The 24,574-nt window shown below is 42.5% G+C and overlaps 1 pseudogene across 1 annotated transcript; it reads right to left on the bottom strand.

Moving 5' to 3' along the window:
- Positions 1-1,372: 1,372 nt before the first annotated feature.
- LOC103269752 lies at positions 1,373-1,771 on the bottom strand (annotated as a pseudogene). The gene has a single exon (XR_504917.1). The product of XR_504917.1 is annotated as an interferon-induced transmembrane protein 3 pseudogene (transcript).
- Between the last annotated feature and the right edge of the window lie 22,803 nt (positions 1,772-24,574).

Below are 24,574 nucleotides of genomic sequence, written 5' to 3'. Positions count from 1 at the left end.
GCACTTTGGGAGGCTAGGGCTAGTGGATTGCCTGAGCACACGGGTTCGAGACCCACCAGGGTAACTTGATGAGACTTAGTTTCCACAATTAAAAAGAAAAAAAGCCAGGCATTGTAGTGCACGCCTGTAATTCCAGCTACTTGGAAGGCTGAGGTGGAAGACTCCCTGGAGCCCAGCAGGTAGAAGCTGCAGTGACCAGGAGCATGCCACTTCACTCCAGTCTGGGTGCCAGAGTGAGACTCCAACTGAAAAATAAAAAATAATTCTATCTAAATGTTCTAAAAGTTCTGTCTGAAAACAGTATTTTGGGATTAATTTTCTAAAATCTTGTATAGTGTGTACTCTACTGAGCACAGTACTAGGTTTGTAACTGAAAGACCCCAGCAAGAATTATGTTACTTTTTCTAATTCAACAGGCCTTATTATCACTAAGCCAGACCTGATCTTGTGTCTGGAGCAAAGGAAAGAGCCCTGGGGTGTGAAGAGACACAGTTCCTTGGCCAAACCTCCAGGTAGGCAGGAGTGAATAAAGCATATGACACAGGTTGAAGAAGTGGAGTTTGAAATGTGATTTGGGAATGTGGTCTGCTTCAATGAAAATGGTTTCTGAGAAGCCTGGGGATTCTTTCTCTTGCTATCATAAGGGGACATCCATTATTCCATGTTCTGTAATTCTTCCAAAACTCTGCTTCTTCAATGATCCCCTTTTAAGCTTACACTTAAAATCAAAGTCCTCTTAATGGTTTATTAGAGACTGTGTGATCTTACTGCATTTCTGATGCTTTTGAAGATGTGCAAATATCTACTTATTTATTTAGGAAATCCATGTTAAACTGTTTTTTATGTTTTCTTTTTGCATCTTGTTGGATATTTGGGGTTTTTTTTGGTTTTTTGGAGTTGAAGTCTCACTCTGTCACCCAGACTGGAGTGGAGTGGCCGCTCCCGGCCACCGCAGCCTCAACCTGCTGGGCTCCAGTGATCCTTTCGCCTCAGCCTTCCAAGTAGCTGGTACTACAGATATGCGCTACCACACCCAGTTAATTTTCTTGAATTATTGTAGAGATGAGGTCTCGCCAAGTTGCCTAGGCTGGTCTTGAACCTGCGGGCTCAGGAAATCCACTCACCTCGGCCTCCCAAAGTGCAGGATTACAGGTTGATCCACCGAGCCCGGCCTGATTCAGAAATTTTAAGAACTCTTTAGACTCTTTAGGGTCTAATTTTTTTTCACGACACATGTACTTTATTGACCATCACTGTAGAAAAGTGTGAGTACAAATTGCTGTATAAAGGGCGAGGCTGTGGGAAGAGAATGGAAGGTCGAGTGCATGGGGCCTCGCCGTGGCAGATAATGAACTCTATGTTGCCTCACAGTCTACTGATACACTACGAAGATCAAGACTGGAACAAGGATGACACCAATGGTCCCAAGGATGCCAAGGATCAGGGCCCAGATGTTCAGGCACTTGGCGGCGGAGGTGTAGGCCTGGGCCCGAGTCACGTCACCCACCATCTTCCTGTCCCTAGACTTCACGGAGTATGTGAAAGCGATGAAGCCCAGATAGATGTTCAGGAAGAGTGTGTTGAACAGGGACCAGATGACATGGTCGGGCATGGATGTGTCACTGTGGATGTGGATCACGGTGGATGTCGTGGGAGCAGAGCTGTGGGGCGTCCCCAGCACAGCCACCTCGTGCTCCTCCTTGAGCATCTCATAGTTTGGGGGGACGCCATCGCTGGCCCGAGTGAAGAAGGTCTGGGAAGTGTGGTGCATGGTTGGAGACAGGGACACTGTCTAGGGTCTAAATTTTAAGAACTCTTTAGATGCTACAAGTTTTCTGCTTTATGACTTTTCTATTTTACGGAGGTTTCAAATGTGATTTTACAGAAATTGAACTCCATAATTCTACAAGAACACAAACTATTGCTCTAGATAGCAGAAACCCTGATCTTATTGTACTTTAATTTTTGGTATGAACTGAGATTGGTAACTCAAACTCTATATGTCCAAATTTCTTAAGTATCACATAGAGCATTGGTAAACATATATTAAACTCTCATGTGTTACTTTGTTTCTTAATAACTCTTATTTTATACTATTATTTTGTTTAGTATGATTCTTAGGACTAGGTTCCATATATGCACATACACATACAAACATACACACATGTATTTATGCATGTCTGTTTAACATCTTATTATTTATACACAAATAAATGTATAAACATGTAGCTTATAATGTAATAATTTGATATGCCTATACATTGTAAAATGATGACTACAATTAAGTTAATGAACATATCAATCACCTTACATTGTTGCCATTTTTATGTTTTGTACTGAGAACACATAATGTCTACTATTTTAGCTAACTTTTTATGCAGACAAGACATCATTAACAGTAAGCCACTGTGTTTTGCATTAGTTGCCTAAAACTCAGTTATAATCAAAATTTTGTAACCATTGAAAAAAAATTCCCATTTTTCCCACCTGTAGGTCCTGGTGACCACCATTGTACTTTCTTCCTCTATGAGTGCAATTTTTTTGATTCCACTCGTGAATGAGATCACACAGTATTTTTGTGTGTGTGGCTGACCTTATTAGCACAACGTCTTACAGTTTCATCCATGAGGTTGAAATTTCAGGATTCTTTAATTTCTTTTGTGGCTGAATAATATACTATTGTGTATATATGCAATATTTTGTTAATCAACACAGAATCCACAAATACTTAGGTTGTTTTAAGTATTGCCAAAAGATTGGCAATTTGACAAATGCTGCAATGTACGTAGGGGTGTGGATACTTCTTTGATATACTTTTATTTTCTTTGCTTATACCCAGAAAAGAAATTCCTGTATTATGTGGTAGTTTATTTTTATTTAAAAGAATGTTGATAATGGTTTTTAAAATTACTCCACCAATTTAAAAATCTCTGACAATATACAGGATTTCTTTTTCTTCACATTCTTATCAACAGGATCTCTCTTCTGATTGATATTAGCCATCCTAATAGGTGTGAGATATCTCATCATTGTGTTGATTTAAAATTGCCTCTATTGGTGATGTTGAATGCCAATTCATTAACTTGTTGGCAATTTGTATGTCCTCACTGGAAAAGTAAGTATTTATTCTTGGGCTATTGTTTAGTCAAGTGATTATCATTTTCTCATTTTTGACTTTTTCTGTAAAATTTCCTTGTATATGTTGTATATTAACATCTCATCAGATATATGGTCTACAAATATTTTCTCTTGTCCTGTCAGCCTTCTATCTGTTTACTGTGCAGAAATTTTCAGTGTGATGCAATCCAACTTGTTTATATTTGCTTTTGTTAGTGTAGTCATTTAAAAAAAAATCATTACTAAGAACAATGTCAATATCAGGGACATTTTCCAAATCCTTGTTAAGATTTTGTTTTGTGTTAGGAGTTGTAGTCTCTTTCTATCACCCAGGTGGGAGTGTGGTGCCTCAAATAAGTCTCACCATACCCTTGAGCTCCTCAGCTCAGGTCATCATTCCAGCTCAGCCTCCTTAGTACTGGAATTACAGACTTGTGACACCATGCCGGCTATTTTTTTCTTTATTGAGGCACAAAGTCTTTGCATATTGTATTACCTAGGCAGGTCTTGAACTTGTGGGCTCAGGTGAGCCTCCAGTGTGCACTTCCCAGTGCTGGGATTACTGGTGTTGATACTGTCTTATTTACGTTAGCATAATGTCCACAAGATTTATCCTTAGGCAATTTTTCAGAAGCAAAGAGGGCCCCTGGGTTTTGTAACTGGCATCAGCAGTGTGGGCAATGTTGTGGAACTTTTGGGTGGTGACAGAATTGAATTTTTGGATCAACAATTGGTGTTGGAGACTGCTTGGTGTCCAGTAAACTTTACACATTTGGGGTCAGAAAAAAGACATCACAGATCAAAATTGTGACGTACTTCAGGTGAGTGTTTGGTCCTGGTGAGAACTGATGCCCTGGAAGGTGAAGGAATACCACATTGTGAGGAGGGGACAATAGAGTGTGTGGTGGTCCCAGAATTAAATACTCAGATGGTCAGGTTTCCCTCAGTCACTGCCTGGTAGTGACTTTTTTATTGGAAAAAAAAGACACAGATGACAGATACTTAAAGAAAACAAAATAAAATTGATGGGTCATCTATAAGAGTGCTCCAGTGTGATCTTCAGGGAATTTCTAAGTACTGACACCTTGCAGATCGAAAGGGATTTGGGTTGTATAGCATATGTGCTTAAAAAAAATGAAAACTACCAGCCTAGAATATTAGATTTAGCACAACTGTCCTTCAAAAAGAAAAAAAAATACTTTTCAAGATAAACAAAAGCTAAACATTCGTTGCTAGACATCCCATATAACAAATGTTAACAGAAGTTCTTTTCATTGAATGCTAAACTGATTATAAAAAGCATCACAAAATCAACAGTATAGCATTTTGCAATGGTACACAAGTTAAAAAACTCCCTGAAATTATCTTTTTAGACAGCGGGCCCCTTGTAGTACAGGCTTTTATGGCTAAGTAAGTGTTCTATGAATTTATCAGCATCAACGTATCTACTGTTGTTATGAGAGGCAGCACGATGGAAGAAACAGTCTTGTGGCAAACAGGTGACTGGTTCTTCCACCCAGGCACACTATGCTGAGTATTCAGTAGTTTCTACCCTAAACCAACATGACTCCTGTGCCTCACTCTATTCACCCAATCTCACCCCAAGTGACATTTTTATTGTTTCACTGCTTGAGAAAAGTCCTAAAAAAAAAAACACTTTGCCAATTTGGAAGAGATAAAACATAACACAGTGCAGGCACTGAAAGGCATGAAAACTTACAAGCTCTAAATTATTTCACAACAGAGAAGAAAGCATCTTGAAAGGAGTATCATATCAAAAATAGAGTACTCTGAAGGTGACCGACACACAATTTCTTTTTCTTGGGGCTGTTGGAGTCTCACTCTAACCCAGGCTGGAGTGTAGTGGCATGCTCATGGTGACACTAGCATTGACCTGCCAGGCTCAAGCAATCCTTCCACGACAGCCTTCCAAGCAGTCAAAGCTATAGGTGCATGATACCACACCAGGCTATTTTTTTTGATTGATTGCAGACATGAGGAGGTCTCGCCAATTTTCCTGCGTTGGCCTCGAACTCATGTGCTCAGACAATCTACTTGTCTTGGCATCCCAAAGTGCTGAAATTGAGCCACCGAGCCAGTCCCACAATTTTTTTAAAATAAATGTTTTCATGTAAAAAAAAAAAACAGTAAAATTGAAGAGATTAAAGGAAAATTTACATTTGTCTAAAAGAAATGTCAAAAATCAAATGTATCTGTATGAAATCTACATATATATTTATATATTCTTTATAAAATATTTATATATAACCATATATATGCATAATATATATCCTACAATTTTTAATGAATAAATTCTGATGTTTTCTTGTGCTTTCCCTTTGTTTGCATAAACACAGAATACTGTAGTATCAAGATGATGGTGCATGTAATGTTTATTTCTGCTACCAAATTTAAAGACAAAGAGGAAAAACATAAACACCTGCTATGAAATATAGAATTGAAAAATATGTAGTCAGTGACATCAATATCAGTGAAGGAGTGATGCAAAGAGAAATCACTTTTGCATGCAACTGACATTATATGGCTATCGGTTTAATATATATTGTTGTCAACTGAAGATGCTTCGTGTGTTTTCATGGTAACCACTAAGAAAATAGCTATACAGAATAGGAGCAGTGGCTCATGCCTATAATCCCAGCATTTTGGGAGGGCAAGATGAGGGGATTGCTTGAACCCATATCTTCAAGATCAAACTGGGCAGGTAGGTGAGACCTCATTTCTACAGTAAATGAAAAAATTAGCCAGGAGGGGTGGCATATCCCTTCATTTCCAGCTGCTTGGTGGCTGAGGTGGAAAGATCACTTGAGCCCAGCAGGTCAAGGCTGCAGTGGAAAAAAAGAATCAGTACAGATATTCCATACTTTAGTCAACAGTATATGGTGCTCACTTACATATACTTTTGAGTAAGTTGGAATAGATTGACACTATTGGCAGCATAACAATTTATTGTGTGGCTAGTCAATAATGCTTTATATGCAACTCTGTTTATTAAAACATATTAAGTTTACATAGCCTAAGTAAACATTCCGAAGTTTACTGTATGCTCAGACCAAAAACAGATTACATTCAAAATCAATTTGTTCTTCTAATAGACTGATATGGGTAAGAACAGATTTCTTCAACTTTCAAAACTCAATGTAAATATTCATTAAATAACATACAATGGGTTGGGCTCAGTGGCTCAGCCTGTAATCCCAGTACTTTGGGAGGCCAAGGTGAGTGGATTGCCTGAGTCCACGGGTTCGAGACCCGTCTGGGCAACTTGGTGAGCCTCATCTCTATAATAATTCAAAAACTAGCTGGGCATGGTAGTGTGAGCCTGTAGTTGTGGCTACTTGGAAGGCTGAGGTGGAAGGATCACTGGAGCCCAGCAGATCGAGGCTGCAGTAGCCGGGAGCATGCCACTGCACTCCATTAGGTGTGACAGAATGAGACTCCAACTCAAAACAAAACAAAAAACAAACAAACAAAATACAATGTATACCTTTTAAGAGACCAATTGTCTTTTGTCTGCTGCCTAGGAAAATACCTATATACTATATCAACTTACACTTAGGACTTTTAAATATTGGTACTATGAAGATGCATCAAGATATTAATGGTTTGACCTCATTTTTTCCTTAATATGTAAATGGCATGACAAGTGGTTACTAATACTGTCAATGTTTTTTTGTCATTTATTCCAGTGGCATAAAAAGTTATCCTGAACACCTAGCTCAGGTGGAACTTACAATAAGTCTCACTGCGAGCCACAAGAAACCTCTCCAATTAGACCTTTCAATGCACATTACATATCAGTGCTTTTCAGCATCTATGGAAAACTGGAGATGACTTCTGCTCACCTAGTATAGAAGGGTCTACCTTAGCTATAATGTAGCAACAGGTGATCACATGGTTTCACATAAACACTGGGAATGAAGGCATAGCATCATGTGAGATGAGCCACATCAATACTTTTTGCTTTTCAAAATATTCTCAAATTCTGCCGAAGTGAAAATAAAAGTTTACATAGAATATCTTTATGTCCTCCTTTTTAAAAACACCCCATTGTATAATGCTATTCTATATATGATGTTTCTTTCTTTCTTTCTTTCTTTCTTTCTTTCTTTCTTTCTTTCTTTCTTTCTTTCTTTCTTTCTTTCTTATTTTTCTTTCCTTCCTTCCTTCCTTCCTTCCTTCCTTCCTTCTTTCTTTCTTTCTTTCTTTCTTTCTTTCTTTCTTTCTTTCTTTCTTTCTTTCTTTCTTTCTTTCTTTCTTTCTTTTTTTGAGTTGGAGTCTCACTGTCACCCAGACTGGGGTGCAATGGCATGCTCCCAGCCACTGCAGCCGCCTCAACTTCCTGGGCTCTGGCAATCCTTCCACCTCAGCCTTCCAAGTAGCTGGAACTACAGGCGTGCACTACCAAGCCCAGCTAAATTTTGATTTTATTGTAGAGATGAGGTCTTGCCAAGTTGCCCAGGCGGGTCTCGAACCCGCGGGCTCAGGCAATCCACTCACCTCAGCCTACCAAAGAGCTGGGATTACAAGCTGGGCCACTAAGCCTAACTTGATATTTATTTCAACTAGACTTGTGATTAAATGTTTCCACATATTTTTGAGGGAGCCATATTTCCTCTGCCCCTTAATTCTTTAAAGGACACTTAAGTTGCTTATACATTTTTACTTTTTAAAATAATGCTAACACACACATGGATGTACACATATCTTTTTCAGGTCCTGCATTCCATCTTTGGATAGACACCCAGAGAAGTTGCTCATGGACTATTCTTTTTCTTTCTTTTTTGAATTGGAATCTCACTCTGTTACCCAGGATGGAGTGCAGTGGCACATTGCACATGGCTACTGCAGACACGACCTGCTGGGCTCAGGTAATCCTTCTGCCTCATCCTTTCATGAAGCCGGAACTGCAGGTACTCACCACCACACACAGCAAATATTTTGATTTATTGTAGAGATGAGGTCTTGCTAAGTTACCCAGACTGGTCTCAAATATGCAATCCTCACATATTGGCCTCCCAAAATGCTTGGATTAAAGACTGAGCCACCAAATCTGGCTAATTTTTTTAAACTTTAAAAATCTTTTCCTTTTTTTTTTTGGTTGGGGTCTCTCTCTGTCACTAAGGCTGGAGAACAGTGGTAGGCTCACAGCCACTGTAGCCTCTACCTTCTTCGCTCAGGTGATACTTCTGCTTCAGTGCTCTAAGGAGCCTTAACTACAGGTGCACACTACCAACCCAGCTTACTTTTTGATATATTGTGGAGACAAGGTCTCATCAAGTTGCCCAGTCTGGTTTTGAACCACTGAACTCAGGCAATTTTGTTTCCTCAGCTTCTCAAAGTACTGGGATTACATCTCAGTATTCTGGCAGAAAAGCATGAAATCTATTATATATGACTTACTCCATTAGTTTTCTTTTCTTTTCTTTTCTTTTTTTTTACCAGAGTATGCACTTTATTGACTGCCATAGTAGAAAATATTATTAATACAAGCTGCTGTATAATATGGTAAGGGAAGTGGACAGGAAACAGGAAGTAGAGTACAAGGGGCCCCACCATGGGCAGATCATGTTTCCTCAGCCTATTGTAACACTAATAAGATTGAGCATAGTGGCTCAATCGTGTAATCCCAGCACCTTGAGAGGCCAAGATGAGAGGATTGTCTGAGCTCAGGGGTTTGAGACCAAACTGGGCAACTTGGAGAGGCCTCACCTCTACAATAAACAAATAAATAGTTAGCCTGGTATGGTAGCCACTGCACTCTAGTCTGGGCAACACCGTAAGACTCTGACTCCAAATAAACAATAAACAAACACTAAGATGACCAACCTGGAACAATGAGGATACCAATGGTCACAAGGATTCTGAGGATCATGACCCAGATGTTTAGTCACTTGGTAGTGGAATTACAGACCTTGGCCTCATTCACAATCCCATTCATGATCTTCTTGTCCCTGGACTTCAAAAAATAATTTAAAATTTCAAAAACTACATGGTATGCATGACTTGTTTGAATAACTTCACCTGAGAAAATAATCCCAGAGAAAATGGAGGAAGTGGAAGAAATGGCTGATTCTCAGGTAAACATATCTCAGGGCAGGGACTGTAGCCAGTTTCCATACTGGACTGTCGTGTTTTTAGTACTTGCAAACCTTGACTTCTATACTTGTGATGGTCCTCCCCAATAAGTTTCTTTTAACAAGTTTTTGATCTTGTGATAGTCAAAGGCTCTAGCAAACACTTCTCCCAACATTGCAAGTTTACTCTCTGCTGTTCATCTCTGCTGCTTAGCTGCCCTGAACAGTTCTCACCATGAATTTATGATCTGCAGTATTAAAAATGTTCCCTTGTTGCTGTGGAACAGGGAAACACAAGGTCCCCAAGATTTCTCTTTGAGATGGTATAGATCCTCAGATACTAGTGAAGGATGGAAACATGTACTACTAAGGTTCCTTTTGGATGCTCCATCAGTTCCATCCAGAAAATGGTTACTAAAATGCACACTTAAACAGCATTGCAAGTACTGCCCAGAATAAGTTTGGAAGGTCTGACTAAACAATAATTAGCCTGGGTTCAGGGGCGCAGCCTGTCATCCCAGCAGTTTGGGAGGCTGAAGTGATTGAATTGCCTGAGTCCACGGCTTTAAGACCAGCCCAGACAACATGGTGAGACCTGATCTCTACAATAATTCAAAATTAGTAAGATGTGGTAGCGTTTATACTTCTGGCTACTTGGGAGTCTGAGGTGAATGAATCGCCAGAGGCCAGCAGATCAACACTGAGTTGCCATGAGCATGCTACTGCACTACAATCTGGGTGACAGAGTGAGACCCCAACTTGGAAAAAAAATAATAATTAGAAGAGACTTGCTCTTTAGGATGTTAAAAAAAATAAATTCACATTTGGAGATTACAGAACTTGGAAGATGCCTGTAGCTGGAATTCAGCATAAAATATTTTTTGTTAATTATTAAATGTAGGTAAAACTTGACTTTTTTTTTTGACCTATGATATCAGTACTCCTTTGGTGTCATCTGTGTGCATTGTCAGCTGATACTGATATGTCCTATTACAGTTGATATTTCTTTTATTCACTCGATTAAGGTGACTGCTGACACATCTTTTTTGGTATAATGCAATTTTTTTTTTTAAATTGGAGTTTCATTCTTCTCGCCCAGGTTGGAGTCCTGTGACTACCATGGATGGTTAGTTTTTTAAAAGTTATTGTGAAGACGAGGTCTCACCAAGTTGTCCAGGTTGTTTTCAAACCTTTGGATTCAGATAATCCCCTCACCTTGGCCTCCCAAAGTGCTGGGATTACAGCTTTGAGCCACCATGCCTGGCCTAATTTTTTGATTATTAATACCTTGGTGAAGTATGCCGAGCATCAACATATTTAATCTGGAAGGTCTCCATTCTTAGATTATTTTAGAGTATAGCTTGCTTTGAAAAATGAGGGCTCTTTTCTTTAAGGTCGATAAGGTATGATGGTGCTTTTGCAGTTTTAGTCATGCCGGCTGAGTGGTGGCAGAGCCTGCCGGACCATCACTAACTTCCTCAAGGTGTAACAAAGTCTATGTGTTTTGAAGGTGTATGAAGGTGAAAAATGTTTTCCTAAGACTTGTTGTAGAAAGATAGCTGTGAAAAAACTATGAGGAACACCACTGAAGCATATAGGTGGCTGCAGATGAATGATCTTTGAGCTGTTGTTTTGAAATGACTACATTGCCCCAAGTGTGGAATGCAACAATTTGGAATGAAAAGTGGACTTGTTCAAGAAAAACATGGACAGAATCAAATAATAAAAGTAAATGTTCCTTTTAATGTTGATCACTTCATATAAATTACAGATAAATTAATTAATGTGGCCCCCACTTACACAGAAGGCTTAGGCAGAAGATTTCTTGAGCCCATAGGTTGAGACTGCAGTAAGCCATGATCGTGCCACTACATTCCAGCCTGGGTGAGAGTGAGACCTACTTTAAAAATAAATATACAGCTGACAGAAATTATCTTAAATACTTAAATACAATATCTTTAAAGACTAGGGATAAATTGAAGTATTTTCCAAACACAGAAACATACCTGAGAGATTTGAATACCAATAACAGCTTCTCTGGAGCACACACTTAGAAGAAAAAGTCATTCCTCTATTTGATCATATAATGAAAGTGAAGAGTAAGAAAATTCATAAGGGAATATCAACTTATGATGGACATTGGACTACAGAAACCATGTCATTGACAGCATCAACTTTTTAATTGTTTACATATAATGAAATTAATGCACATTTTATTCAAAAATAACAAAATCTGTGTTTCCTAGATAATTTAAGTAATGGCAGAATAACCTCTTTTTTAGAACATTATCCATCACTAACTTTAATGTGATGGACTGTCTGTTGCATATTATATTAGTTACTCTTTTATCAGAACAGACTTGTGTTAAAGGACTCACATTACACAGACGTTGATCCCAAAACTCTGATAACTTGGGCTCAGTCACCTCTCTCTGGGTGAGAAAGGAAGACCTGCAGGAAGAAAACACACTGGAAGACAAAGTCTTTGCACATGTGTGAGCGTCAGTCTCCAGGGAGACACAGTAAGGCCACATCTTCTCTTCCACTCCTGTCGCTTTCATCAGGTAATGCATTTCCATAACTGTGTCTACTTTTAGACTTTGTATTTCATTGGTTTCTCCATGGTTTTTTTTTTTTCCTTTTTCTTTTTTTTTTTCAGTTGGAGTCTCACTCTTGTTACCCAGGATGGAGTGCACTGGCATGATAACAACCACCGCAACCTCATGCTGGTGGGCTTAGATGATCCATCTGCCTCAGCTTTCCAAATAGCTGGAACTACAGGTGTGCACTACCACATCTGGCTAAAACTTTCACGAACATATCTGGCAGCCCTGTGCTTAACTCTGACTTCACATTAGAATCACGTGGGTGCAATTAATTAACATTAATGCTTTCACAAAGACCAACAGATAACCACCAAGAGAGCAGGAAGACAGTCCACAGAATGGGAAAAAATATTTGCCAACTGTATATCTGACAAAGGTCGAACATCTAGGATCTACAAGGAACTCAAACACACTGAAAGGAAAAAAAATAAACAGCCCCTTTAAAAAGTGGGCAAAAGACATGAATAGGCACTTCTCAAAAGAAGATATACGGGTAGCCAACAGACACATGGAAAAGTGTCAGCCTCACTCATCATCAGAGAAATGCAAATCAAAATCACATTGAGATACCACCTAACCCCAGTAAGAATGGCCATCATTAATAAACAACAACAGATGCTGGTGAGGATGTGGAGGATAAGGAACACTTCTACACTGCTGGTGGGAATGCATACTAGTGCAAACTCTTTGGAAGACTGTGGTGATTTCTGAAAGAACTCAAAATTGACCTTCCATATGACCCAGCATACACCAATTGGGAATATGCTTGGAGGAAGTCAAATTATTCCACAAAAATTTTACCTGCACACATATATTTGTTGCAGCTCTATTCACAATAGCAAAAAAATGGAACCAACCATGTTGCCCATCAAAGCTGACCTGGATAAAAAAATGTGGTGCATCTTCACAATGGAATATTATGCAGCCATAAAGAAGGACAAACACGGACTTTACAGCAACTATATGGATTTGGAGTCGATGATACTCAGTTAACTATCACAGAAACAAAGAAAAGAGTACCATATGTTCTCACTCATAAGCAGACCTTGAACTATTATAATACTATAAGAAAGGGATTGGCAATTGAGGAAAACTGCTAGGGGAAGGACGGGCACACCTCATCCACAAGGGTACTTACATAATCAACGTTTGTACACCTAACCCTGAATTGTACTCCACATCTTTATAATAATAATAATAATAATAATAAAGACCAACAGACAGTCTGCCGAAAGGACATAAGTGATGGTATTTCTTCAAACTCTCCACATGGCCCTATTTAGAAATCTGGGCTGATAACCACTTAGGAAAATCTTGCCTCTCAAGTTTTAATTTCCTCATAAATCCTTTGTGTGTGTGTGTGTTGGAGTCTCACTCTGACGCCCAGACTGGAGTGCAGTGGACGCTCCCGGCCACCGCAGCCTCCACCTGCTGGGCTCCAGCGATCCTTCCGCCTCAGCCTTCCAAGTAGCTGGAATTACAGGCATGCGCTACCATGCCCAGCTGATTTTTTGATTTATTACAGAGATGAGGTCTCACTGCCCAGGTGGATCTCGAACCCATGGGCTCATGCAAGTCAATCACCTCAACCTCCCAAAGGCGCGGGATTACAGGCTGAGCCACTGAGCCCGGCATGTCTGTAGGTTTTAAGGGGTTCCTGAATGGGCTCTTAAAACAGGTCTCCTGAAAATGCTGATGTTACTTCACCTGAACCCATAGTCGGCAGCACTTTAGTAGAGAAAGAAGGCCTGGCATACAGGGTCCCTCATGTCAAACACATCTATCACAGTACAAAGTTTTTTTCCCCCTTTTATCTGCTCATGGGCTTGGGGAAATTGTGAGCACCAGCCCTGGGATGACACTAGGAGCAGCCACCAAACACTGGGATCTCCTCTGATCAGTGTTGTGGGGAGACATTTCAGGGTGAGGTGAGACCCGGAAAGCTTAGGAAGTGGACTTAGGAAGAGCTAGGACAGGGAGTGAGCCCTAAGCAGGATTCTGATCTCTGTGACCCTGGGGTGTTTCCAGGTTTGAATTTCCTAAGCCTGCCCAAGAGACACTTGACTCCCAGAGTTTGTATAATATTCTTCAAAAGCACTTACTTCCTTGTCTATTTTATGATATACGATAAACAATTTCACTGAAAACCCTACACAGAGGGGACTGGGCCAAGCCACCAGCAGGGACAGGTCAGGATAGGTCACAGAGCCCAGAGCTGATCCGTTGAGCCCTCTCCACACAGCCCCGCTATCCAAGTGTTTATGAACCAGAAGTGTGGGGAGGATGCGACCCGCCAGTGGGAATCCTCGGGGAGGGACTGTGGTCCAGACACCCATCCCTCTCTCCAACCGAAGGGTACACAGAGGTTCCATCACAGGGTTAAGGGGCAATTTCTTCCTCATTATGGCTGTGGAAATGTTACATTTCCACAAGAAAGTGCAGTCGATGAATTGGTGAATTTCACAAATCTGTGAAAACATCCATGACTTTTTTGGAAGAGTGAAGAATTTGGACACGGAGTTACTTCAATATTCTGTGATGCAGGTATTAGAGTTTAATGCTAAATTTTATGAGAAAAAACTTGGCAACTACTAGAAGTGTTCACATATGACTATTTGTTCACAGAATGATTTGTCATCAGGGAAGACATATTGACATTTTTATTGTCTGAAAGTCATACACACCTTTGCTTTTTTCTGATGAGATATGTAATTGATGTGCTTTACAATTTCCTGCTCTTCATACACATGAGCATTGAGTCTGAATTATTTTTCACCGGGTGTTTTCTAATTTGAAACAAAGTGAGTAGGCAACCCCTCCAGGTCCCCTCCCACTGTGGGAGTTTTTTCTGTCCTCTCAATAAATCCCACTTTCTCAAAAAAGAAAGAAAGAAAAGAAAGAAAGAAAGAAAGAAAGAAAGAAAGAAAGAAAGAAAGAAAGAAAGAAAGAAAGAAAGAAAGAAAGAAAAAGAAAAATAAACTGAGTAAACCTTAACTGGGCCCAAAGATTCCAAGCCAAAGTCAGTCCTGATCCTGCAAAAGGAAGTCTTGGAGACCCAGCTTGTTCTTCCAGGTGAGCTCCCTTGCAGGTGCACCCATCTTTTTATAGCAGTCATTGAAGGATCCCGTGATAGTGACAAAAGCTGCCGAGCCAGCAATGCTGTGGGTCTGCTGGGAGGTGTGGGCAGAAGTGGGTACAAATAAAGGATGTGGTGTTCTTTCTGAAGGCGGGATTGGTACTGCACTGGAGCTGTTTCTAGACATTGTTACATAAAATACATTTGAGTTTGGATTAAAATAACTTTATGATAAATAAGTTTTGCAGAAGCGTGGAAACCCACTATAGGATTTTCTAGAAACTCAAAGTTTAGGCATAACTGGGCTTTCTTTAGTGGGGAGAAAAAAAAAGACCAGAAAGAGGGTGGAAGGGGGAGGACAGGTTGGAGGATGGCACCAGCAGATCCCAGGTCACAAAATGTCTCACTCAAGTCAGTCTGCTCTTTGGTGGGGCATAAAGAGGGGTGTGTGTTGGCTCAGGCTGAGGGCGGGTTAGAGTTAAGGGATATGGGAGAAGGAGGAAGACTTAAGCAAAGCTGGGTTTGCATGAGTTTGTTCAGACCACTGATGACAAACGTATTTATGTCTTTGTTTGTGAGTCAGAAAATGAGAAGTTGCCGTGTCTGTGAACGGATTTGAGATAGAAAAAAAAAAAGGAACATCACTTCAGTCCTAATGAAAAGGGGAATTCTTGTGTGTGTTTGAGTCTCACTGTGTTGCCCAGACTGGAGTGCAGTGGCACGCTACCGGCCACTGCAGCCTCAACTTGCTGGGCTCCAATGATCCTTCTGCCTCAGCCTTCTAAGTAGCTGGAACTACAAGTGTGCGCTATGGCGTCCGGCTAATTTTTTTATTTATTGTAGAGATGAGGTCTCACCAAGTTGCCCAGGCGGGTCTCAAACCTGCAGGCTCAGGCAACGCACATACCCCAGCCTCCCAAGGCAAGGGATTACAGGCTGAGCCACTGAGCCTGGCCAGAAAGGGGATTCTTTGCAGCAAGCTGCTCATGTAGAACTAGAATGATGGTGTAACTTCTATCTGAGTTATTTGCCAGAATTCCTTTCCCACCCCTGTCCCCTTCCACTGTGCCTTGCCTCACACTTGTCTTTCACTTGGATATTTCTGAGTGTTGTCCTTTATAATAAACTGGGCAACACAAGAGAAAGGCTTTGCAGAGTTCAGTGAGTATTTTACCATATTATTGGGCTGCAGGAGGGATTTTGGAATCCCCTGACTTGAAGGCTATTGCTCAGAAGGAAAGAGGGCCGCTGGGTTTTTCAACTGTCACCTGCAGTGAGGGCAATGTTGTGGGACTGAGACCTGACCTTGGGGATTTGTGCTAACTCTGTGGTGACAGTTGAATTTTTGGAGAAACAATGGGTGTTGCAGACTGGTTGGTGTCCAGCAAACTTTGCACAGTTGGGATTAGAAAAAAGACATCACAGTTCAGAATTTTAAACTACCCCAGGTGAGTGTTTGGCTCCTGTTGAATATTGAGACCCTGGAGGATGGAGAAATTCCACACTGTAAGGAGGGGACAGTAGAGCATGTGTGGAGGTCCCAGCATTAAATTTCCAGATGCTCAGATTTCCCACAGATTTCCCTGGGTGTGAGCTCTCCAGGCTGCATCTCACAACGAGCCCCAAGCCTGGTAACAAGAAGCCACTGATTATGAGTTGGCCACTCTCTTTCCCAGGCTGGAGTGCAGCGGCATGCTCAATGAAAGGGATATTGAGAGTGGAAGCCATTTTTCATCTTGTTCTTAAACCCTGACACAATGATGAGAAAGTAGAAGCTATGCTTTTGGAGAAATGCACACTTTAGGTAAAATTAATTTTACTGACTTTGTCTTTTCAGAAACAGACTTCCTGGTGCCAGGTATCAGAGGTATCTCATAGCAGCAATCAAGCTTGCCTCGAGTAAAGGGGTTTTACCATACCTAGGACATCATGCATTGGGCAAGGATTCTAAAAGCCGTGAAACTTGTAATTACAAAAGTTATAAGCACTCAAAAGATGAGCAGTGGGGATTCGATCTTCCAGGAAATTGGGCACTATCTACAGGGAAGCCAAGGATCCCCTGAAGCTGGGCTCTGGTGATCCTTCTGCCTCAGATCCTTCCAAGTAGCTGAAACTGCAGGCACACCACCACACCCAGCACATTTCTGATTAATTGTGGAGATGAGGCCTCACCAAATTACCCAGGCTCACCTCAAATTTGTGGACTCAGGCAATCCTCTCACCTTGGTTTCCCAAAGTGCTGGGATTATAAACATCAGTTACCACACCTGGCCAAAAGCAGGGTTTTTTTTTGTGTGTGTGTGTGCAGCATTTAGAGGCTGATATGCCTGTCCTAGAAAGTGGGGTGGGAGAAGTGTGAGGTGGCAGGACTTGTGGGGCATTGCCTAGACTGCAGCAGTCGTGAGCATGCCACTGCACTCCAACCTGAATGACAGTGAAACTGACAAAAAGAAAAAAGACACAGAAGCAACAGTGCCAGAAAACAATAGCATTACACAAGCTGTCAGAAGTGTTCTGATTACAGATTGATTTTCAAATCTTTTATAACATGTACCTTTCTACTATGGGGCACTAAAACTAAAGCTTATAGTAGAAGAAGAATTGGTGCCATATGGAAACGTTTTTAGAAAAATGAATGTGTAAAAAGTTTTTTTTTTGAATTGTAGTCTCACTCTGTCACCCAGGCTGGAGGGAAGTGGAACACTCCCGGCCACCACAGCCTCAACCTGCTGGGCTCAGGTGATCCTTCCACTTCAGTCTTCCAATTAGCTGGAACTACAGGCATATGTCACTATGCCCAGCTATTTTAAAAAATTTATTGTAGAGATGAGGTCTCAGCAAGTTGCCAGGGCTGGTCTCAAACCTGTAGGCTCAGAAAATCCTCTCACCTCATGCTTTCAAAGTGCTGGGATTATAGCCATGAGCCACCATGCCTGGCCTCAGACAGATATTAAGATGTGTTTCTGTAAAACTGCACCCAGTGTCCAGCCTCTCCTGCCTCCCCTCCACCTCTTCCGCCTCTGTCACCCAAGACTGCAAGACGAGGCTCCCCTGTTCCACCACATCCTCAGATTCTCATGGTGAAGATGACAAGGATGAAGAACTTTAGGATGACCCATTTTCATTTAATGAACTGTAGAGATATATTTTCCTCTTCATGATTTTCTATTTTTTTCTCTTTTGATTTTAGTGGGTACCCGTGCAGGTTTGTTACATGGGTATATCATGTAATGGTAAGATTTAAGCTTCTGTTAAACCCATCACCCAAACAGGGATGATGAATTCCAATAAGCAGTTCTTCTGTGCCAGACTCCCTCCTTCCCCCTTCATCAGTCCCCAGTGTTTGCCATTTTCATCTTGATGTCTGTGTGTATCCAGTATTTAGCCCTCAATTATATGTGAGAACATTCAGTATTTGGTTTTATGTTTCTGTGCTAATTTGTTAAGATAATTGTAAAAATACAATTTGCAACACACATAACATGCAAAGTATGAGAGTGGACTGTTCATAGAATCCACATGTAGAATCAATGCCATTGCATCACTCTGGTCTCTTCAGTCTCTTACATAAAGCCACCAACTCACTCTAAGAGAAATATTTGTATCTAATTATGAAATATTTATTACACACCAAAAATCATCTTGTTTGATAGTCACAAGAAAACAGACAGAAGTCAAAGCAACCTCTTAATGTATAAAATCATCCTATTTATCACCTGAAAAAAATTGGACCAGTAAAATAAACAAAATCAACTATGTTAATTATACAAAGTTAAAGGAATGATACCACAAAAATGTCTTCAATATTATTCTCCAGTTGAGAACAACCATATGGAAAATATTCCTTGAAATGTAACTAGGCCTGACTCGGTGACAGCCTGTAATCCCAGCACTTTGGGAGGCTGAGGCAAGTGGATTGCCTGAGACCATGGGTTCAAGACCAGCCCCAGCAATTTGCAAGACCTGGTCCCCACAATGAATCAAAAAGTAGCCAGGCATGATAGTGGATACCTGTTGTTCCAGCAACTTGGAAGGCTGAGGTGGAAGGATCATCTGAGCCCAGTGGGTCTATGCTGGCCATGAGTATGCCACTGCACTTCATCCTGAGCAACTGAGTGAGACTCCAACTCAAAAAAGAAAAAAAAAAATGCAACTAAATACACTCACTGTGAATGACATCATTATTGTGCTTAAATTTCAGCTCAAAAAATTCTTGAAATGTCTAAGTAGGCTAAATAATAAACACTGTTTGAACCTGTATCAGTGTATGGCCTCATGGACTGGGTGGGGCACCCTGAACACTTCCAGACACGGAGACCACCCTTGACATGACACAGATGAGAAGCAGTAGAGTGATGAAAATTTCCCTGCCTAGGCCTTTCTCTCACCATGGCCTCCTGGGCACAGCTGGACTACAGTAGTAGCCAGAAAGGACCCAGCTCTGATCAGTAGGAAATGCCCAAGGTTGAAGCAGGGTGAAGGAACTGACCTTTCACAAGGGACCAGATAAACCTGAGCAACTTGGTAAGATCTCATCTCTACAATAAATCAAAAAATTAGGCCGGGCTCAGTGGCTCAGCCTGTAATCCCAGTGCTTTGGCAGACCAAGGTGAGTGGATTGCCTGCGTCTGAGGGTTCGAGACCCGCCTGGGCAACTTGGTGAGACCTCATCTCTACAATAAATCAAAAATCAACCCAGCATGGTAGCATGTCCCTGTAGTTCCAGCCACTTGGAAGGCTGAGGTGGAAGGATCGCCAGAGCCCAGCAGGTCGAGGCTGTGGTGGCCAACAGCAGCCACTGCACTCCAGCCTGGGTGACAGAGTGAGACTCCAACTCAAAAAATAAAAAAAATTAGCTGGGCATGGTTGCATGTACCTGTAGTTCCAACTACTTGGAAGACTGAGGAGGAAGGATTACCTAAGCCCAGTAAGTGGAGGTTGTGGTGTCCAGGAGCATGCCACTGCCCTACAACCTTGGTAACAGAGTAGACTCCAACTCTAAATAAATAAATAAATAAATAAATAAATAAATAAATAAATAAATAAATAACTGGATGTGGTGGCATGTGCCTGTAGTTCCAATACCGAAGACTGAGGTAGAAGCATCACCTAGTCCAACATGTTGAGTCTGTGGTTTTCATGAATGCTGCTGCACTCCAACCTGGATGACAGAGTACATTCCCACTAAAAAACAATGTTGCAACACCCAACAATTAGTAGCCATCCTCGTCCGATGTCACCTGACTGGACTGATCCCAAAATAGGCACAACTGCAGGTAGGAGCTTCCATTGATTGCAGGGAAACAGGTTGCTTTCCAGGGGCTTGGAGGCTCAGGTGTGACCAGCATACCCCTGGCTCAGAACAGACTGTGGTTGTTTGATGATTTCTTTCTTGAAATTTGTTCCTAAAGCTCCCCACACATCTGGAGATCAGGAGTGAATGGTTTTCATGGCACAGCTTTGAATAAGGGCTCCTGCCTTTTCCTAGGTTCCCTGTGAGATTAGGAACACAGAACAACCTCACCTTGCTATCCCACTGGGCCTCCAACACCAGGGCCTGCCCAGTCCACAGTAAGTGCTGACACCTGCATATTAGCTTCTCCCTTATGGTGACACCTGCATATTAACTTTCTTATGAGAAAGTGACCCACATGGCCCCAAAACAGTCAGGGCTGTACCCAGCAAGGTGCCCCAAAGCTCCACATAACTCCTCAGCCCTATGAAATCAGTGTCAACAAGGAAGGTGGACAATGGAAGCCTCTGGACGGGAGGGTGAGTATGGCATCATCAAAGCCTCAGCCAGTCAGCAGCATGTCTTGTGCCTCATGCAGGCCGATCCGTGTGACAGTCTTCCTTAAAGGGCACAAGTCTTACACCCAGAGGGGCCCCACCTGGCCTCACCTGACCTCTGGAAGAGCATTTGTACTAGGGATATCTAGGATGATCATACAGTGAACATGTGGCCCTGAGCAAAATTAGGATTTTGCCCAAGGCAGGGTGAGAACCCTTGGCATAGTGTGTGGGTACATGAGGCACACTCATGTCCAACATCGCCAGACCACTGATGTCACCAGGCTTCAAAAGCAACCAATCACCTCGACTAAGGTCGGCAGAAACCCACAGACCAGCCATTAACCTTATCCACTCTAGGAGGCAATGATGACTGGACTTCCATGTCCTGAGTGGCCATTACCTGGCCACCAATGAAGCAGAAGTCTGAGGCCAAACAGATGGCACTGGGGCTATGATTTTGGGGTACAATGCTTGCTCTAGATTATAGGAATGATGAAAATTGTGCAAGTGAGGTCCCGGGAGGCCAGATCCCTAGGTCTGCCATACTTGGTGGGTTCCTTTCAAGGCAAGAAATAGAAAATGTGACCTCATTTTTTGCAAGGACGTTCCAAGGTGGGGACCAGAGTTGCATAAGGGGCAAGAACTCCTGCCTATGTAGGAATAAACTTTACCTGGATCCTACAGTCTGTAGTCTGTCCCCTTTTTTTCATCTGGCTGCTTGAGATTCTCTTTTATATATATATATATATATATATATATATATATATATATATTTTTTTTTTTTTTTTTTTTTTAGTTGGAGTCTCATTCAGTCACCACAGCTGGAGTGCAGCTCACGGCCACGCCAGCGTCAACCTGCTGGGCTCTGCTGATCCTTCCACTTCAGCCTTCCAAGAATCCAGAACTACAGATGACCGTTCCGATGCCTGGATAATTTAAAAAAAATTTTTCTTGTAGAGATGATGTCTCGCCAAGTTGCCTGGGCTGGTCTGAATCCCATGGGCTCTGGCAGGATTCTCCATGGTTTGTTGTATCTCCAGGTATTAAAAATCACCCAATTCATTTTCTTATCTCATTTTGCTTTCAGGAGAAAAAAAATCCTATCAAATGTATTCTCAGCAACCCCCTCAGCAGCCTGCTCTGAGGACAAGCACAGTGCTGTCTTTTTACAACAGAGAGTGTCCAGTTCTCTCCAAACTCATAGAGATGAGTTCTTACAAAAGTGAACATCCAGATTTCTCCTAATGGAAGGAGATGATTTGTTAGATCTGGCTCAGTAATGGCATCACCAGATCACAAACATTGTCCTTTGTAGGTTCTGGAGAATGTGTCATTGGGAGCCTGTTTTAGAAGCTTATCTTCTCCAGGTTCATTGAGTGCATAACATGAGTCTTTAATTTTTCTTTTTTGAGTTGAAGTCTGGAGTACAGTGGCACACTCCTGGCCACTGCAGCCTCGACCTCCTGGTCTCAGGTGATCCTTTCACCTTAGCATTCCAAGTAGCTGAAACTACAGTCACACACTACCACACTTGACTCATTTTTTTTTTATTATTATTTTGAGTCGGGATCTCACTCTGTCGTCCAGACTGGAGTGCAATGGCACGCTCCCGGCCACCGCAGCCTCGACCTGCTGGGCTCCAGCGATCCTTCTGCCTCAGCCTTCCAATAGCTGGAAGGTCTCGCCAAGTTGCCCAGGCAGGTCTCACCTCAGCCTCCCAAAGCATAGGATTACAGGCTCAGCCACCGAGCCCGGCTACACACGATTAATTTTTCTGATTTATTGTATAGACGAGGTCTTGCCAAGTTGCCCTGGCTGGTTTTGAAGCCCCAGCTCTGGCAATCCACTCACCTCGGCCTCCTGGGATTACAGGATGAGCAACCAAGCCCGTCCTAGAGTCTTTAATATTCGGATACGCAAGATCATCTGGATTCGTGGACTTCTTGCATGTGTGTATTTCTCTTTTCTCTTACACTCTCCCTCTTTTTTTTTTTAAAAGCAGAATTTATTGAGGACCGAAAACCTCCCATTGTGGAAGGGGACCTGAAGGGTTTGCCAAACTCTCCTTTTATCCAGGAGCATGCGGGGGCGGGGGGGTTATTTCTTGTTTTAAAATTTTATTTATTTATTCATATATTTATTCCTTTTTTTACTTTCTACTCTTTTATCAGGGGGCTTGTTTCTTAGGTACTTGGGTGTGGCAGTGGCCAGTTTGTCCAACATGTCACTGGTGCATGTGGATTTCCCCAGCAGGGCAAAAAATGTGGACTCCCTTGAAACTACTCACAGAGAACATTGAAGTGTTTTGCTGCCTCCACAGACTGGGATGGAATCCTGCAGCTCAGCGATCAAGCCACCAGGCCTCATTCGTGTACTACAGTTCCCAGCATGCTCGCCGATGCATGCCACATCCTGCTCCTCCCACAACTTCCGGTGCGGGGAGGCCACTCAACCTCAAAATGCTACAAGAAAAAGATGCTTTCCTTTTTTCTTGCCTCCTCCAGCCCCGTTGGATCATATCTGCTGTCACTCAAGATCAGAAGGGTGGTGTCCTGTAGCTTTATCCAAACAGCGAACGCTAGTTTGGAAATTGCCCAATCAGAAAGGAGATTAAAGTGTGGTGGTAGCTTCCGGGTTCTGACCGGGCCTTTTGTCTTTTGGGTCTGCGAAAGTGTCGAATCGTCTCGGAAAGTCCCGCATGTCTTTGCTTCTTCCCTTTTCGTCCTGTGAAATGCAGGTCCGGGGAGTCAGTAAGGAAGATGCTGGGTCACCCAGAAGGTGGGAGATGGTGAGTACGGGTGTGGGTGCGAGAGCGAGAAGCAGGATGGACACGGATGACCCGACTGTGGCCGACCGGCGTCCCCTTCAGTTCTGATCCTGGACCTGTTCCCTCCGGCGGCTCGTCCCCCGTTCCCTCTTCACAGGGTGGGTCAGGTTCAGTCCCCAGGGTGCTGTCCCCATGGCGATCTCGCCCTACTGGAGGCTTCTCCAGCCAAACCGGCGCTGTGTATGTGTGGGACCCAGGAGTGTCATGGGGGTTCTGAACGGTTTCGGGGCCCCTGGGGAAGGGGCTGTGGTCTTGGCCCCATCCCTCTCTCCTACTAGAAGGTAAATGGAGGCGCCAGCACAGTGTTAAGGAGTTCCCTTGGGCCAACAGCGGATCGTGAATCCTTAACTCCCAGTCAGGGCTGTGGCCTGGGGTCTCCAGAGGGCCTGGGGGTAAAGGCTTAGAGAAGAGGCAGGGGGATGTCGGCCACGGGCAGGTGCCAGTGAATGACAGCCCCACAGTCGCCTGATCTGGAATATCCAGGTGGAAATACCTAGACTAAGTCATCAGGGTTGTTAGGATACTGGACAGGGTGAGGGAAAATGAATGGAGCAAGGGGCACAGCACCGCCGGATCCCAGAGATCCGAGTAAGTTGCAAAGAATTACAACACACAGAGGTGAGAGAAGAACAGATTTATTTAAGAAAAATTCACTCCCCACAGACAGGGAGTGGCCCGACACTCTAGTTGAGTGTGGCCTTGTAGCCCCCCAGAGTCCTGGCTTAAATTCTTTTCTTGGAGATGTTGCACGTGACTGCCGTGACTTCCTTGTCGACCACCTGTGGATGTCTTGGGGTTCCTGTGACACAGAGACCCATTAATGTCTGTCCATATTATCATAGCCCTGGGCATGACAAGGATTCTAATTCTCCTGCACCTTCCCAAATGACATTCCTTAGAGTTAGTGGAGGGTACACCTCCCCTTATCTCCTAGGCATTCCCAGTGAGTAGCAGCAGGGGATCCTTAGCTTCCCTGTAGATAGTGTCCAAATTCCTGGAAGATCGAATCCCTACCTGCTCTCCCTCTGAGCGGTCATAACTTCTGTAATTACAAGTTTTG

This window comes from Carlito syrichta, unplaced genomic scaffold, assembly GCF_000164805.1.
Source record: "Carlito syrichta isolate Samal-C Ts95f unplaced genomic scaffold, Tarsius_syrichta-2.0.1 Scaffold309475, whole genome shotgun sequence".
Classification (NCBI taxonomy): Eukaryota; Metazoa; Chordata; class Mammalia; order Primates; family Tarsiidae; genus Carlito; species Carlito syrichta.
Note: the sequence above shows the minus strand (reverse complement) of the source record. Positions and strands in the feature narration are given on the sequence as shown.